At 41.4% G+C, this 19,213-nt stretch overlaps 1 protein-coding gene and 1 long non-coding RNA gene across 4 annotated transcripts in view; one reads left to right on the top strand and one right to left on the bottom strand.

Moving 5' to 3' along the window:
- Positions 1–167, bottom strand: part of Hs3st5 (heparan sulfate-glucosamine 3-sulfotransferase 5) — a 283,018-nt gene extending 282,851 nt beyond the window's left edge. For both annotated transcript variants that reach the window (XM_060373196.1, XM_060373197.1), the window contains exon 1: positions 28–167. The gene's annotated coding sequence lies outside the window, so the exon portion shown is untranslated. The remainder of the gene's footprint in view (positions 1–27) is intronic.
- Positions 35–19,213, top strand: part of LOC132649450 (uncharacterized) — a 35,912-nt gene continuing 16,733 nt past the window's right edge. Inside the window, exon 1 of one of the 2 annotated variants that reach the window (XR_009587892.1) lies at positions 35–180. This is a non-coding gene — a long non-coding RNA (uncharacterized LOC132649450). The remainder of the gene's footprint in view (positions 181–19,213) is intronic. The other variant, XR_009587891.1, reaches the window with a different exon arrangement.

Genomic DNA, 19,213 nt, shown 5'->3' with positions numbered 1-19,213 from the left:
GGCGGGCAGCGAACCCTGCTCACTCACCGCGGTCCCCAGTGGCGACACCGTGGGTCCCAGTCCAGTGACGCCGGGAAGGGGTGGTCCAGACCGGTCGCGCCGGGGCACGGTGCGGCTCCCGCGGTCGCAGTGGCAGTTGTCCTGTAGTTTGGGATGCTCAGAGCCGAGCCGGCGAGCAGGGTAGGTAAGCAGCGCTGCACCCGCGCGTGAGTGCGGGGCGGGCGGGCTTCCACTATGGGGCGGCGACAGCGCCGGCTGCGAGGTCCGGGGCGGGGAGCGGCGAGCAGAGGGAGAGAGAAGTAGTGGAGTTTAGGGCGCGTTGCGCGCACTTCCCTAGGAGGCTGGAGCCAGGTGCGGCAGGGCGCGCTCCCGCGGCGCGAGCACGTCTGGGGCAGCCGCCGGAGCCCGAGTCCGCGCAGCGAAGGGGGAGTCCGCAGGAGCTCTGCGGGAGGACGTTCGCATTCTCCACGCGCGGCGCGGGCACTGGGGCCGACCCGGACCCCTCACGAGAGGGGCAGAGCCTCGGGCGTCCGCGGTGACGATGTCAGGAAGCTCCGTCCCTCCCTCGGGATGCCTCCAAAACAGCAAGTCAGTGCGGCTGCGATCTTCCCTCCCTGCGTCCTCCTGGTTCCAGGCTGCGCCGACCGCGGACTCCCCGCCGCTCGCGCTGTCACGGCCGCCGCCCGGTCCCTGGCGCGCTTGGAGCCGTCTACTGCCTCCCGGGGACGTGCCCAGCTGTATGCGCGCGCGCGAGTGTGTCTAAGAGGATATCTTCCCCTCCATCACTTCGGCTCGCGGGAGGGACCAGGTCCCCGGCGGCCAGCTGCAGAGTGGCTGCCAGTCCACACCCTCCAGGCTCTCTTCCCACCCACCCCGCCCCTTCTCCTCCTTGCGCTCCCCTCCTCCCTCTGCTCCTCCTCCAGTGGCCGCTCCTGCACTCGTAAAGGCAGCGGGGAGACCGAAGGCGGAGGAGGAAAAGGGTGGGGAAGGAGCACAGGTGGCTTTGGCTGGGAGGTGGGCTCAGGCACCGGAGCCGCTAGCGGCAGGGGGAGGGCACGGCCTTAAGGGTTGAAACCTGAGGAGAAGGATGTAGCTGGAGGTGGAGGACGGGCAAGCTGGGCTACAGCAAGTCCCACTCGGGAGCAGAAAGCTTTGGTTAGCACAGGGTGGTTGCAAGGCGGGTGGCCAGGATTCTTAAGTGATCTAGGATCACAGCTTTGAGAACCTGCAGAGGTGACCGGGATGGCAGGACACTGATCTGATACTTCGAGATCGAACGGAGGCATCCAGTGTCTAAGGAGCTGAGACAGAGACGGAGCTCTCTGCTGTGGTGACGGGGGAGTTAGACCCAGAGCTAGAGCGGGCGGGGGGCGGGCCACACGGGTTTCCAGGGGGCCACATTGACTTCAGCCTGCCAGGTGAGAGTGCTGCGGGATGGGGGGAGCCGGTGGCGTCAGCAGCGGTGCTTTGGGCTGCTGTGCGCATTTGGAGTCACAGGGGGCGATCACTGCCTAGTCGGGAAGAGAAGGCTTGCTTGTTCAGCCTTCTTGCTGGCCTGGAGTTCCAAAGCCAAGAGGCACACTCACCTTTCCAATTTAGTCCCTGTATCCTTTCCTTTGCCTCCAGTAGAATGGCGGGCCAGGGGACTGAGTCTATTTGCTGCACTCAGCGTCCACTGGAAGCTTATTTGTGCTGCTTTCCTCCTAATTACAGTGTTCAAAACGCATCCCTGCCTAACCACAATTACAAGAAAATTGCCCTCTAGCAGATAAAGTTACCACCCGGTCTCACTAGGGGTGCCCGAACAAACAAACAATCAAACGTCGCTGCTTCTTTCTTTCCTTTCTTTTCCTGTTTTCGTCTTGTTTTTCTGTAGAGGCTGTGGGTCTCTTGCATACTTTTCATTGCATACTTTTCCTTTCCGTTAGGGAGAAAACACTATGTCATTGCTCAGGAGAGCTCGTCTGTTTTTAAATGACAGTTAAGGCATTCAAAGTTGGGACAACCTAGGGTCCGTAGAGAAGACTAGTCCACTTAATAATGCTGCAACCCTAGAAAGAACTGTGTTTTCTCCAATATATGTCGTTTTTCTTATGCTAACCACACTGTACAGGTTAATTCTGTCTATCTGGAAAAGGAAACATCGACAGCAACTTACAACGCCCAATATTTCTGGGTTCTCATTCAGAAGCGGCTTTACTTCTTTTCTGGGCCCATTTTACTATCACCTCAATAGGTCACGAGCTCCGATCTCAAACTACATTTTTTTTTGAAATATATATATATATTCTTTATGAATTACACTTTATTCACTTTGTATCCCCCCTGTGGTTCCCTCCCTCCTCCCATCCCAATCCCTCCCTCCCTTTGCATGCATGCCCTTCCCCAAGTCCACTGATAGGGGAGGTCTTTTCCTTCCTTCTGATCCTAGTCAATTAGGTCTCATCAGGAGTGGCTGCTCAAACTACATTTTTAAGTTATCAGGCAGCACCCTGAAGGAAAGAGCTGTTGAGTTCTCGTAGAGATAAGTTAAATCTCCATAAACTTATTTACCATATACTCAGACAAAAAAATCATAGGCTCAGCAGCAACAGCCACATGTATATTGTGTAATATAAGGAGCAGTAGGAGAGATGGCTGTTTGCCAGCTCTGTGATCCATTAACCTCTTTAGCTCATCATTGGCAACAATAGCACACAATCACATTCTTATGTTTGGAAGACAAGGGATTTCTTTTCCTTCTCAAAATCACAATGCCACATTATAGTCTAAAAGAAACCTCGAACAATAAAAGTAATAAGAAAGGAAGAAGCATGCTTTGCTTTTTTTTTTTCCTGAAGAAATGTTGATACTTTGTTTTTCTTGAGGAGGAAAAAAAGTGCTGATAAGCAATAAAGTCCAGAAAGGCATGACAATAGATTTTGAAGAATGCTTTATTCTGCTTCTCAATCCTTTCAATTAGCAGACCATGTTCTAAATGTTTATTTGTATAATCTTTTTATTGATACACACATCTTTTGGAACCAGGAAGATTACAGGAAGGAGCAGGGGTAAAAATGTACCTATTTCATTGTTCTGTCAGGGTGATGTCTGGCAAGAGAGAACCTACTAGAAGTCTATGCTTTCTCAGCATCTTCAACTTTTCCTCAGAGAATTCTTATCCTGGGTAGCTGATGAACTTGGAAAGTGTCACAGATTTTACCTCACTGTTATAGGATTCATCCAAGAATCTGGAGCAAGGTTCCAGCTAAGCCCGTTATCTCCCTTGGTGTTGGAGGACTAGCTTAAAGGACATGAGACTCCCAATTCACACAAGCTAAATGCCACACAAAGTGGTACGTCTAGAAAATATTTTGAAAACAGTTACAGATTTGATAGTTTTTTGGCTTAATCACAAAAGCCAGATAAAGCACAGCAATGAAAACACTTGGGTAATTAGAATGTTCATCTGGTAAGGATTTTTTTTCCCCCCAAAACCATCACTGTCTCTTGACTCATAAAAATACAACCATTAAGCATTATTCAGTTCATGGTTCCTAATGGACACTGCCTACCCCATGGTCTGCAAATGTTTATTATTGTTAGGAAACTGGGGAGGAATAGATGATTTATCTTCCAAAGTTGATTTTCTTTCTCTTTCTTTCTTTCTTTCCTTCCTTCCTTCCTTCCTTCCTTCCTTCCTTCCTTCCTTCCTTCTTTCTTTCTTTCTTTCTTTCTTTCTTTCTTTCTTTCTTTCTTTCTTTCTTTCTTTCTTTCTTTCTTTCTTTCTTTCTGTCAGTGAGCTGTAACTGGCACCTGGAATCGGTTGGCTAAGCTGGAAGAGCCTTCTAAGTGCCAACCACTGAAAAACAAAATATGAATAAACAGAACTCTGATTCCATGGAGAGAGGCTGACAGTAACCTAGGGAGGAGATGTGGTACTCCCCAGCTTTTCTCTTAGAAGACACATTCTACACCTACTCCTGCATGTTGCATCTAGGGGAATATCTTATATATGAAAGAAGAGATTTCTTTGTAATATGTTTTGCTGTGAGTGGTGGTTTGAAAGTGACAGTGGTCTCATGTCACTTTGAATAATTGGTCACCAGTTAGTGAAACTATTTGGGAAAGATTGTAGATGTGGCATAGTTGGAGTAGGTGTCGCTTTGTTGGAGGAGGTGTGTCATTGTGGTGGTCTTTGAAGTTTCAAAAGTCCATGAGTTCTGCTTTGATACTCTGCTGGGTACAGTCTTTCAGAAGCCCTCTGTGGTAGGCTCCTGTCCTGTTTCCTGTTTTTGTCTTCTTCCGATGTCTATCTCATTTGCTTTTCTGAGTGAGGACTGATCATTTTACCCAGGGTCCTCCTTCTTGATTAGCTTCTTTAGGTATATAGATTTTAGTATGTTTATCCTGTTTATCCTATATTATATGTCTAAATATCTACTTAAAAGTGAGTATATACCATGTGTGTCTTTCTGCTTCTGGGATACCACACTCAGGATGATCTTTTGTAGTTCCCACCATTTGCTTGCAAATTTCATGATTTCCTTGTTTTTAATTGCTGAGTAGTATTCCATTGTGTAAATGTACCACAATTTCTGTATTCTTTCCTCAACTGAGGGACATCTGGGTTATTTCCAGATTCTGGCTATTACGATTAAAGCTGCCACGAACATGGTTGAGCAAATGTCCATTCCCAGTTAGCTTTCTCTCTGCCTCCGATTTGCAGATCATGCTGTGAACTCTCAGCTTTTGTTTAGTGCCAGGCCTACCTACCTGCTGCAGTGCTCCCCACCAGGATGATCGATCACAGAATCTCTAACCCTCTGAAGCCATGAGTTTCAATAAATATTTTCTTTATATGTTGTCTTGGCCAGGTTGTCTCTTCACATCAAGAGAAAAGCAACTAAGGCACTGGTTATTCTTGAGAGACCTAAAGGAGTAAAGCCAGATATTATTGTAAGAAAACCATTTCCAATGGATATTTTCACAGGCCCTGAGACGAAATGTCAGAATCTGTGGGATGGTTAAAAAACATCTTACCGCCCTTAAGCCTTTGAGTTCTGGTTCCGACCTATACAAGTGTGGTACAACACACACATATGAGCCAAATGTGAAAATTAAAATATCCAAACAGCTTAGAAACAGTTAAACTAACTTCAGCAGTATATTTTATTTAAACCTTTATATTTTTAGTAATCCAAAAAAGTGATCAAAAATTATGAAGAGAACCTTTTGTATTTTCACAGTGTGATAGCTCCTAAGGCATCCATGTGTTAACCCTGGAGACTCTAAGAGCATTGCTCTATATAGTAAACAAGAATTTTTCAGATGTAGTTAAGGTTACAGACTATAGTTTAATGATGTGGTTTCCCTTCTTAAATAGTAAAATAGTATTTTTGTATAATACAATTCATATAGTTAAAAATTAAAAGTCACATATCTTTTTTTTTCAATGCAGTTTATTCAGGAACCTTGAACAATCATCTGACCCTAGGGAAAGCCAGCCCACAGCTTAAATAGCCTCTGGGTAGCCAACCCCAGCGTGCCACGTGGGCAATGCAGATAGGTCCACATACATGGAAGCAAGCCAGATCCTCAGCCTTAGCCAAATGTGGAGTTGTTTGTGACAGAGAGCACTCACCATCGGGAAGGTGGAAGGTGGAAATCAGCTCCATCTTTCAGGCGCGGCATTATGCAGCTCTCTACAGTTCCCCCTTTTTGTTTTAGACGCATCAGGCAAGAGTAGAGGTCTGATCTCTGATATTAGAAATAAATTGGGACTTTGTACTGATGTTCATTTAGGTGTCATCCACCCAAAGAGCATCAGACCCATCAGATACCTTTTTCTCAGAGGCGGGACCTGGGGCATCAACCTGCATGCAATCAGAAAAGTCACATATCTTAGCTTGTAAAAAAAAAAAAGCCTCTGCTTTTATATGAAAGGAAAACAAATCACCTATACATGATGTAAATCCTTCAAAATCATTGTAGTATAGGAGCATCCATACATTTCAAAAATTGATTAAAATGTGATATTCAGACATAAGCATGTGAGCATTTGGTGACTTTTAAACACACAATTAATCTGCCACGATTTCCTATATTCCAAAACTACACTCCAGCAAATTTGGATCATGAATCAAATGGTTAAAGTAACATGTCATTGAAAAACATTCTATATGTTTTTCTCTATATAAATGTCTCTTCACTTGTTACCCTCCTCCTGGAGAAGTTTCCATTCAGAGGCTTAAAATGATCTAAAAAGAAGAAAATAAAATACAAACAGGAATGCATAAATATTATGTCTATACATATCTTATATGTGTGTGTGTTTCTACATAAGCACACCCATATAATATAATGTGGGTCTATGGGTGTATATGTGTTTTTATATAACATAGACATGAATCCAAAACCATATTCATGTTGTACAGATGAATTATCTATCTATATCTTTATAACCTATATAACCCTCATGCATTATATAGTTTTATGATTATATGTATATATAATTATTATATATAATATATTATTATATATATACATAATTATAATTATTTCTATCAGTGGTACTGTGAGCTAAGTTCTATGTTCTGCTTCCTTCAGACAACATAGCAGTAGAATAAATCCAGAGGTACAATGGATTTTACTTAGTACAAGGTACTCTGCACAGCAACAGTTCTCTACAAAGATTTTTGTTTCTAGGGCTACAGTTTTATTTTCATCGTTTAATGATAAAACATACACCTACCACGTCTTTATTATTTTCAATGCTTGTGACTGAGCTTAGAGTTTGCACAAACTAGAAACTACTCTATCACTTGGCTCTATCCACAGCCATTTATATAGAGATATACATTTAGATACGAATATTGTCAAGACAATGTCTAAGTTGTCCAAAATGTCCTAGAACTCACCATGAGGCCACAACTGGCCTTTAACTCATGGCAATCCTTCTGCCTCAGCTTTCCTAACGCTGGGATTTTAAGTATGAACTATCAGGCCCGCTGAAGGGAACCTTTAAAGGTATTTTTAGGTGTTACAGTTGTTCTCTGACTATGGGGGTTTGAACCCAGAGCCTCACACGAATGGAGCATGTACTCTACCACCGAGGTGAAATCCCGAGTTTTTTGAGTTCTTTGTTTGTTTGTATGCTTGTTTTGGAAGGAGGGTTTCATATAATCTTGATAGGTCTCAAATTTACAAAGACCTTACTTCTCCTTTTCTCATGTGATGGGATTACAGGGATATATCATTGGCTTTCTCTAAACTACATTGGGCTTTTACACAGATTCTTAACGTCAGAGGATTTTCTCGGACTAGAAACAGAAGATATGGCAGAAGGAGAAACCAGACAGCTTATCTCAAGTTCAGGATACAATATGTACTTGCTGGTTTGAAGATAGAGGTGACAATGTGACAGAAATGCTTGGGAGCTGAACAGCTCCTAGCTAACAAACAGAAAAAGAAAAGAGAGAGAGAGAAAGAGAAACTCCTTCTCTACCACCTAAGTAATTCAGTCCAGCAACCTGAGTGATCTTGCATGTGGATCATGTCCAGAGCCTTCAGAAAAGGATGAAACTGTGGAAAGTTTTATGTAGGCTTCTGAGACTCTAGGAAGAGGAAACCTTGATATTTCTGATCTGTCTAACTGTGAAATAATATATGAATATTTTATATTACTAAATGTTTACTAGATTTTTATAGGAGCCATAGAAAACTTACACATGTACCAAGACTTGAAATCTGGTATGTATTTTACATGTACAAAACATTTCCATTTGGAACAGACATCTGAAACAGCCACATGTGGCTAGTGGCTACAGTACCAGACAGTGTAAATCTAGACAAAGCCTCACCGTGTCTGAGAAGTGTCAGGTTTTTGGCTGACGATGTCATCATGTGGAAAGAGAAGAGGAACAAGCAAGGAATGAGCTTGGCAAGGTTTTCAAGATCCCCACCCAATCCATGTGAATGGAGTTCTGTTCCTCATACAGAAAGCAGGCTAAATTTTACAAAGCATTTATTTTGAATTCATTCTCTGTTATTTGAGTTGCATTAGTTCTAAGCTAATAATAAAATCTTGTAAAATCTCCTTTTAGGTATCAGTTAAGTTTTTGAGAAATCAAGAGAGTGTTGTTGGTCTCCCTTTAAATGATGTTTAGGATGAAGCATCTGTAGTTTAGTCACAATACTATGATATGAGGGTGGTGGAGAAATGTAACCAGGAAAAACTCCTGAATGGTCAGGTAGATTGAGTCAGCATTCCTAGACTATGGACTATCCCAGGGAATATGACTTTCAACTTAAACTTCTGTTTTATTTTTATTATGAAGGGTGGATGTTAGATGAGAGAGTAAATTGATCTGTTACCTCATGGGTTACCAGTATTGATTTGGTTTCAATGGCTCATTAGGCCCCTTCCTCCATCACCAGTTCCCAAAAGCTCAAATAAACACTTCCTCTATAAGTTTCTGTGGCCATGGTGTTTTATCACAGAGACTGAAAATTAAGTAACATAAAATCTGAATCAGGATAAAGTAGAGGGAGAACCTCCAAGACTATGGGGAAGAGTAAAGCTTGCAACATAAGAACAAAAAGTGAGCTTTATTCTTATTTATTTATTAATATATACTATCATATATTTATATATTAAAATTTCATTAATATATAAAATTTTCTTATTATTTATGTATGTGTCTTTATATGTGTGTGAGGCATTCCCTTGTTCTGGAGTTATAAGCAGCTATGAGTTGTCTGATGTGAATGCTGTAGATTGACCTTGGGTCTTCTGTAGGAACAGTATTTGTTCTAACCACTGAGCTGTATCTCCAGCCCCAGAAAATGAACTTAAGATTAACTGTTCATAGTAAGTTAGAACTAAATACATTTTTAATTGTGTATATCAAATTATGCACATTCATGGGGTAATGTTTTAAAATGATGTATTATGTAACATTTAATTCTATATCACAAATATTTTTATTTTATTTTTGTTTAAATTGTTTTTACATTATTTATATGGAGGAATAAGAGCACATGTGTATCACAGGCACTTATTTGTATAGAGGTCAGAAGATAACTTGGTCAAACAGATTATCTTATTCCGCCATGTGTATCCTGGGAATGAAATTTAGGTCTTCAGGCGCAGTGGCAAGCACCTTTACAGGCTGACCCATCTCTCTGCTCCTTATCATTTCATTTCGGTAACAACACCAAGCTGATAATTCTCTTTTAGGTGTTTGAAATGCATAGATTCCTTTTGACTGTAGCACAGCATTTATGGGAAATTCTGTAGTTGGCTTTAACACAGAAGGGTTAGTAAGATTTGTATCTTCGCTGTCAGTACAGTGGCAGACGCAGCCACAAATGGCTATGAAATGCTAGAATGGGGTGAAGGAGGGTGACATGTCTGTGAGGGTAAATTGAACGAACAGTTTAAAAAACACCTTAAAATATTTCAGCAGTCATTTTATATTACATATTGAAATAATATTTGGAATTCAAGAATTTAAATAAACATATGACTAAGTTATTTTCACCTTCTGTAAGTCTTTGCAGCAGGACTGTGGGATGAGTCTGAATTACACGTTATTTGCATTATGTTTCTAATTATGTGGTTAATTATGTGTCATTATGCTAAACCTAAAGTCCATAGAAATCACCTATAAGCTTACTAACAAGGGCATATAACTCTTCCCAGCTGAATGCGCCTAATAGTCCTAATATCACTTTGAATATTAAGCTAATAATTCATGATCTCAGATGTTCTGCAACATAGAGCCACTTAGGAAGTTTTGAAGTCACAATGATCTGATTGTTGCACCCAAATCAATTAAATAAGAATCTGAATGGCATGAGTTGAGAATGAAAATTAATTATAGAGATCTAGATGAATTTAATATATAGCATATATAAGAACAAATGCTTTGGAACTCTTTGAAAATAGTGAATAAAGGTAATATTTGTTCTATTAAAAAGTTATATAGTGAGAACAATTAATTTGTCAATAGTGAATGATCGTTATTTGTTAAGGGAGATATGAATTAAATCACAACGTCACTGTGATTTAAATCACCATGCTTTCCAGAAACCAAAAGCCAAAATACCTGCAAAGCGACATGGGATGGGTTTAGCATGGACCATCATCACCAGAGTCTGCAGGATTCTAGAATGGGAGAAGCTGATGTTGATAAAATAGTCAATAAATCTTTTAGGAAGTCTCGTGCATTGTGCTCTGTAAAGCACAGAGGAGTTGCTTTGTGTCATCTTCTTAGTGGTTCTTAACCTGAACATCAGCAGGCAGAACAGAGGAGCTGTGGACAGGGAGATTCTGAATTTCTCCACACTTCTTGGATGAAAGGAAGGTGCCAAGGATTGCTGCATTGTATATGAATGAGTACCAGTCTCAGGGTAAATTTGGTTAGATGAGTTAGTGGGAGTTTCCACCGCAGTTCTTTTAAGAGCTCCTCAGCTGCTGAGGCACACCACTTTGCATCACTCCAATAATGCTGCGTTTTCAAGTATTATTTGATTCTTGAACATTCTTAAAGAAATAGTGATATTGATATTGCCATTGTTTGGTCTTGTTTATGTAGCCATTTTTAGAACAGACTGTAGACTATTTTACAGAGGACTTTCTGCTATTCTAGTTCTTCCAATAGTCCCCCCCCCCCCCCCAACGATGCTTCCTGAGCCATAGGTGCAGGAGCTCTGATGTAGAGTCCTCACGGTCCTTTGCATCCAGTTGGGGTTTTCTGAGATGGTCTCTATTTGCTATAAGGAGAAGCTTCTTTGATGAGGTGTGGTAGTTCTACTTATTTGTGGGTATAAGGTATAACATTTTGAATGTAGTTAGGAATTATACTGCTCTAGCAAACTATGTTCTCTTCTAAGACCTATGAGCTCCAAGCAGTTAGCTAGGTTTTAATATCAGGCATAATTTCCCTTTTGCTGAGTGGGCCTTATACTAATCAGAGATGTACCTGTTACCACCAACATTTGAGTGGCACTTATTGCAGACACACACATATTCATACATACATATATCCTATTATTCTGACTATCTTGAAAGGAAAACAAATCTCACAAGGTCCCACTCAGAGAAAGAACTATAAGCAACTAATGACTGCAGAGGGAGGGAGAGTTAGACTCTCACAGACAAAAGCTCTTAATTATCTGTCCAAATCAAAGTGATAGGTCCTGAAACCATATACATAAAAACAATAAAATGGATCTAGTAGGTTGTGTTTTTATATTTGTGCATAGTTATCACATATATATTAACAATAATAATTATTATAATAATTATAATTATATAAGCAAGCTATCAGTTCAGAGTCAGGAGGATATAGGAAAAGTTGGAAGGAGGTAGTCTAGGAAGGGCTGAAGAGAGGAAAGAGATAGGGAAAAGTGATATAATTTAAGAGAAAAATGAAGTAATAGGCAAGCTAGGTGTGGTGGCACAGGCCTTTAATCCCAGCACTTGGGGAGGCAGAGGCAGGCAGATCTCTGTTATCTGAGGCCAGTCTGGTCTACAGACTCAGTCCAGGACAGCCAAGGCTACACAGATAAACCCTGCCTCGAAGAAGAAAAGGAAAAGGAAAAGGAAAAGGAAAGGAAAGGAAAGGAAAGGAAAGGAAAGGAAAGGAAAGGAAAGGAAAAAGGAAAGGAAAGGAAAACAGAAGAAGTAATGGGGCTGAAGAAATGGCTCAGTGGTTAAAAACATTTTGGTCTTGCAGTGGATGCAGGTTCACTTGCCAGGTTCAGTCCACACAGTAGTTCATAACTATTTATAACTCTAGATTCAGAGGCTCTGAAGCCCTTTTCTGACTCCCACAGGCACCAGGCACAAACATGGTACTCATAGATACACACAGGCAAAACACTCAGCACATAAAATAAAATAAATAACTCTAAAAAATTTAAAGTAATATGTAGTAAATATTTTGAAAAACTAATGGACAAATATTATTTCTGGCACAAGAAAGACACATATAGAGAAGTCTGGGGGTGTAGAGAGGATAGTAGAGAAAAATTTCAAGACTGTCAGAAAAATTGACCTTTACTCTTCCACTATAATAAAAATAAACGAGTTCAAATCTAGCATTAATAGTACTGATTTATTTTATTTTGCCCAAATGTTCACTGTCCTAAATGCACAGTGCTTGTCACATGGAGTCATGCCACAGACACTTAAGTGAATACACTTAAAAAAGCAATAAAGCCCTTTAATTTGTCACTCTGGAAATCCCAAAAAAAGCACCAGGAACAGCTTCAGAATAATGGTACTGTGGATGGGGGGGGAGGCTTCTAAGGTGGTACCTCAAGGGCCTCCAGCTGGGTAAATCTACTTTATCAGCTATTTCTTGTTTCTTTGGTGGTAAAACAAAGATGACCTTGCAATGTATCATGTGCGCTACGGTACTTAAGAGAGAGACTATTTAAGGTACTTAAGAAAAGGAGACTATTAGTAACGATGCCAGGACCACACCCTCGGAATTTCAGGCAAGCTGGGACAAAAACCATCATCTGAAGAATAACACCTGATGTTGGCTGAACATATGACTGAAAAGAATAAAGAAATTATTGTCCAGGTGACCCTGAAGTGATGGGAGAGCATGGAAGTCAAATGGTACCAATCAAAATGGTTACCATACAAAATCATACAGGGACTGAGGGTTGTTAATATCTTGACCAAAGTAGGTTCTCACCTGTCAAAGAAAGTGAAAGAAGGTAGCGGTAGAATATTATTTATAGAGTATATCCTTAATTCACCCCTTCCTTTTCTCTGTGGGATAGGATGTGCTTATTCGGGTTAGGGCTTCTGCAACCACCTTGGGCCATGAGGAAACATGCTCAGGATGGTGGAACAGAGCAACGGAGAAGATCTGGATCTCTAGTGATGGAGGGTTGGCTCATGATCCACCTCTCTACTCTTGGTCCCTGTGTGAGGATAAATATTGACCTGACCTTGAGGAATAATTCTGGATTATTTTGAGATTTTCTGTCATGTCTGTTGAAAAATCCTTTTTACTGTCCAAAACCTCTTATGTGATGGTAAAACCCCAATATTGCAGATACCATGAACTTTGGCTGCAGGAAATAGAGAAAACAGTCTTAAAGTAATCAAGGAATATCTTCCCCTATGGCTGTCTTTTCTGCCAGAAAGTGCTTCGTAGGCTGCTGGAGAGAAGGCAGCAAAGGTCTCATGCAGTGATGGACCCTCCTTACTGTAATGGTGCCCTGCCAGACACTCTGTCCTCACTGGTGCATTAGTGCATGGGTATGAAGGAATGACTATATACCTTCTGATTGGATATGAGGCCTGCTTCATAATCCAAAGCCCATGGAAACCACAGGCCCTAGGGATGTCTATTGTTATTTTTGCTGAATTTTCATATTATCCAAGCAACTTCTAAATATATACATTTATATCCACATGCTTGGTCTCCTCTCAAACTTGATCAGAGACTTTTTTTTTTTTTTTTCTGAAATGGGCAGCAGTCAGTTTGAGAGATGCTTAACTCGTCAAAGTTTTGAGAATGAGGCACTCAGAGCTCAGCCTGAGATGGCACATCTGTATTTCGGTGGGATATTGCAGAAAAGGAAGGAGCAGCAAAGTGAGAACCGGAGGATGTGGTGGGCTGCCGTGAAACGTTGCCCTTTGGCTATGACATAGCTGCTACACACATGAATGAACTCACAGCAGGTGCAAATCTGTTTACATAAGGTCTGTCCAATACCAAGCCAGCCAAAATTCTGGCAAAACTGGTATAAATCTCTATGCCCAACCTCTTACTGAGTAGCATTTGGCAGTGTATATCTGCCAAAAGAAGGAGAATCACTCTTTTGTGAGAGTGTAGCTCCTGATAGGATTCCCATGTGTGCATGGTCCCATAATCATGCCTTTATGGGATGCTCTAACTGGACTTAGTGGGTTGTAAAATAATAGAGACATGAAGTTAAGAGAGTGTATATCGAGGGATATATGGCTGAAATTAAATGAGAAGGTGAAGGTAAATATCGTATTTCATTAGATACATGTATGAAATTCTCACAAATAAAGAAACATAAAAAAAAAAAACAAGACTGGAGAGATGACTCAGCAGTTAGGAGCACTAGCCACCCTTCCAGAGGATCAGCGGTAAATTCCAAGCACCACACATGGTGTTTCACAACTGTCTCTAAACTTCAAGACCTGACACCCTCACATAGACATACATGAAGGCAAAACACCAAAGCAGTTAAAAAAATAAATATTTTTAAAAGAAACATAAAAATCACCAAAATTTCAACTTTTAACTGACACACATATATACATCTTAATTATACATGTAATTTAAATTTTTCCAGTAGATAATTCAGAATAAATTACTCCTGGTAGAGAAAAGATCATCCTGAGTGAGGTAACCCAGAAGCAGAAAGACACAAATGGTATATATTCAGTTATAAGTGGATATTAGACATATAACATAGGATAAACATACTAAAATCTCTACACCTAAAGAAGCTAAGCAAGGAGGAGGACCCTAGGGAAGATGCTCAATCCTCACTCAGAAGGGCAAACAGGATGGACATTGGAAGAGGAAGAAAACAGGGAACAGGACAGAAGCCTACCACAGAGGGCCTCTGAAAGAATCTACACAGCAGGGTATTGAAGCACATGATGAGGCTCATAACCAAACATTGGGCAAAGTGCAGGGAATCTTATGAAAGAAGAGGGAGATAGAAAGACCTGGAGGAGACAGGAACTCCACAAGGAGACCAACAGAACCAAAAAATCTGGGCCCAGGGGTCTTTGTAGATACCAATACTCTAACGAATGACCATGCATGGAGATAACCTAGAAACCCTGCTCAGATATAGCCCATGGCAGCTCAGTCTCCAAGTAGGTTTCCCTAGTAATGGGAACAGGAGCTGTTCCTGACATGAACTCAGTGACTGGTTCTTTGATCACCTCCCCCTAGAGGGGAACAGCCTTACCAGGCCACAAAGGAAGGTGATGCAGCCAGTCTTAATGAGACCTGATAGGCTAAGGTTAGATAGAAGGGGAGGAAGAACTCCCCTATCAGTAGACTGGGGTGGGGGCATAATAGAAGAATAGGGAGGGAGGATGGGACTGGGAGGATGGGACAAGGGAGGGGGCTACAGCTGGGATACAAAGTGAATAAATTGTAATGAATTTAAAAATAAATAAAAAAGAAAAAACAAACATAGACAAAGTTACATTTTCAACATATGATCATTATGAACACATGAATGTGATTGCAAGCTTTGGTTCATGCTGTCTTCATAATTCCATGTACAAATTGTAGTTTTACACCCCGATTCTTAATTCAGACTCACTGTATCTCTTATAGCCCCAAATGGTTAGTGATGTCCCAGCAACACTTTATGACACTCATGTCTTTTCTGACTCCATGGATATTTTCTCTTTGTCCTCCCTCTTCTCCCACTTTTCCTGAGAAAACACAGATGAAACTTTGTATCTAAAACAGAATGACAAATTGACAACAAAGAACCCTCATTTTTATATCACTGACACTTTCTGTTCTTTCCGTTTCTTTTTTAATTCTATGCATTGAATTTTCGTCCAGGAAATCATTACAGGTGAGACTCTCTGATACACTTCTGAATAGACTGGGTGTCTGCATGATGCTGATCCATGAGCATTCATGGCTTGGGATCATTTCTAACATATTGGGCCTCTAGACATTACATGCTTTAAGATTAGCATAAAAATGTGCTATGATTTAACATAAATTTTATAAAGATTTTATTTAATGTATATTTTTTCTCATTTTCCTTTTTTTTGTAAATTTCATCCAAATGATTTAAGAATTTCTTGTAGAATTGAAGTTATACCTCCAGTGATACCAGGCTCCCGTATTTAAATATGTCTGGGTGAAGAATAAAGAGAGCAAAGGAAGTTCCTAGTGGATCAAGCTGCCCATTTAGGAGTCACAAAGCTAGACCTTCACACTCCCTGCTCCTCTGAGGGAGGGATTATGAATTTCCATAATGTTTTTCATAAGTGGGATGATGGTGAAATGACCTCTTACAGGTCAACTTCACAGAACACAGCATAATCACAGTTCCCAGAAGTCCAGGTCCAAAGAGCAGGCGTGATACCAGTTAGAAAGGAAAAACTATATGTGTCCTGTTTGAATGAAAGAAACCATGAACTTTGAGCCCTTTAGTGACCTTAAGAAGATCCAAAGTGGTAGAATTTACTGTGACAATGGCCACTCACAGCAGGACTAGCCACAGGATTATCATCATGGATTGCTGCAGCCATGAATCATCTGAAGGAATGGGCGGGCATGGGAGCGTTAGCAGGCCTTCTGGTGTTGGTCTCCTTGGTTTGCCTATGGTATATATGCAAGATTAGAGTCTCACAACAGAGTAATGCAGCCATGACCATTCAGGCCTTTACAGCCATTGAAGCAGGACAGTCTCCCCAAGCATGGTTGGCTACCATAAAAAGCTAAAATGTTACGCTCAGGATGCGAGGCTAAGCACTGCACTCATGGTCAGCCGCTTTGGACCCAGAGAAGAGCATGTCTGATTGCATGCGGGTTGATGCCCCAGGTCACCGCCTCTGAGAAAAAGGTATCTGACGGGTCTGATGCTCTTTGGGTGGATGACACCTAAATGAACATCTGTACAAAGTCCCAATTTATTTCTAATATCAGAGATCAGACCTCTACTCTTGCCTGATGCGTCTAAAACAAAAAGGGGAAACTGTAGAGAGCTGCGGAATGCTATGCCTTAAAGATGGAGCTGGTTTCCGCCTTCCACCTTCCCGATGGTGAGTGCTCTCTGTCACGAACAATTCCACATTTGGCTAAGGCTGAGGATCTGGCTTGCTTCCATGTATGTGGACCTATCTGCATTGCCCACATGGCACGCTGGGGTTGGCTACCCAGAGGCTATTTGAGTTGTGGGTTGGCTTTCCCCAGGGTCAGATGATTGTTCAAGGTTCCTGAATAAACTGCATTGAAAAAAAAAAAAAAAGAAGATCCAAAGTGAGTTCTGATGAATTAGTTCCCCAACTGGAGGGGGGAAATTCTGCCTTAAATGTGATGCACATGGAAGGTCAGTCTTTTCTTTAGAAGCGAAGAAACCAGATGACATGACAGGGTTCCAGCAAGATAAGAAAGAAGATAGAGGTGGAGAAACACTTAAAGAAATGCTCATTGTGCTTAGTCATCAGGGAAATACAAATCAAAACAACTCTGAGATTCTATCTTACACCTGTCAGAATGGCTAAGATCAAAAACTCAAGTGACAATACATACTGCAGAGGATGTAGAGAAAGGGGAACCCTCCTCCATTGCTGGTGGGAGTGCAATCAACCTGATGCTATACCAGGTTGGGGCATGTTTGAGAATAAACATGCCCCAAGACTCAGCTATACGACTCCTGGGCATATAGCCTAAAGATGCTCCACCATACCACAAGGACATTTGTTCAACTATATTCAGAGCAGCTTTGTTTGTAATAGTCAGAATTTGGAAACAACCTAGCTGTCTCTTAACAGAGAAAAAGCTACAGTTGTACATTTGCACAATGGAATACTACTAATCCATTAAATACAAGGAAATTATGAAATCTTCCAGGCAAATGGATGGAACTAGAAAAGATCATCCTGAGTGAGGTAACAAAGACCCGGAAAGACACATGGTATGTACTCATTTATAAGCAGATTTTAATCTTATAGTACAGGATAGACATACTACAATGCACAGACCCCAAGAAAGTAAGTTCGATGGACAGCTTAGGCTTCATGCAGGCCCACTAGTTAGGAAAGTGGGATTATCTCTGACAACATGCTTTTTGATCACTTCCCCCTGTTGGGACTTCCCTACCAGGCCACAGGGGAAGAAAGCAACTCAGTCTTGTGAATAGATGAGCTGGGTGTCTGGGAGAGGGGTTGGGACTGAGAGGAGAGGAGGGAGGGGCCTATGACCAAGATTTAAATTGATAAAAAAACCCAAAAAAACAAAAGGAAAAGAAAGAAAGAGAGAGAGAAAAGGGCAGAGGGAAAGCAGGCAAGAGAATTGATAGATGCAGCAGACACATAGGCAGCCATGGGAGTTTTAGTGGCTTGTGTGTGTGGAAAGAGCCCAGGATAGGAAGTGCAGAGCCGGGGTTGTTTCCCAGGGGGCAGTAAGAATTATACTCTGTATTTCCGATATCCAGAGTCTTTGGTCACTTGCCTGCCTGTGCTTGTGTAATATGTAACAAAGGTGTTTGCTGTCTTTGGCTTCTGTGTTTCCTTTCCTCTCCCATGACTAGGTTCAGATTGCCGCTGAGTTTTGTAGCTTCAGACAGTGCTTATCCACCTTTCCTGTACATGTGGACTAGTTTAGGAACATGGGCATACAATACATACGGGTCACGCCATCAAGGAACTTGGGGAAGAAAGGCTGTAAAACATGGGTCCCTACGATATGCTCATAAGTGATGGAGAAATGGAAGCAAATAACTGAGGAAATTCTAGCAGCAGCATGGGGTGGGCATCCAACGATTATAGCAAAGACGCGACTGAATCATCATGAAACATAACTGTGTTTAATAAACCATATTTAAGAAGGCAGGATATGAGTAATTCTTGTTTTGAAAATATTCCATTTAAAATGATGAAAGCTAAAGAATTAATTTCCCTGGTTTGGTTTTGTGGAAAATCCATTAATTTCTAGTGGAACACCTTATTCTCTGATATATCAAATAAATGAGGCATTGCTAAAGTGACAGATGAGAAATACAAAATAGGGAGGAAGAACTGAAGAACTGAGAAAGGAACGGAACCGTCACTACCAGGGTGATGATCAGCCACTTTTGGAGTGAGTCTGCCTTGATAGGTGATTTAATTTTCTCAGCAGCCTTGAAACTGGTGGTGTTCTCTCTGTGTGTGATAGCAGAGCTGAACATACAAGAGGGTGTTCCTTGTCCAAGGTCACATTGTAAGTTACACAGGGAGAGATGAACTGAAAGTTCTTACACACACATACAAACACACACAAATTTTCTCTCTTACAAACACATACACACATACTCTTTCACACACTCATACACTCACACAAACTCTCTCTCTCTCTCTCTCTCTCTCTCTCTCTCTCTCTCTCACACACAGGGGCACATGAACCCAAACACCTACATGCATGCAACACACACATTCTCTCGCGTACACATACTCACTCACATACACACATGCACACACTCA

Source organism: Meriones unguiculatus, chromosome 20 (assembly GCF_030254825.1).
Source record: "Meriones unguiculatus strain TT.TT164.6M chromosome 20, Bangor_MerUng_6.1, whole genome shotgun sequence".
Taxonomy (NCBI): Eukaryota; Metazoa; Chordata; class Mammalia; order Rodentia; family Muridae; genus Meriones; species Meriones unguiculatus.
This window is presented reverse-complemented; position numbering and strand designations above follow the sequence as displayed.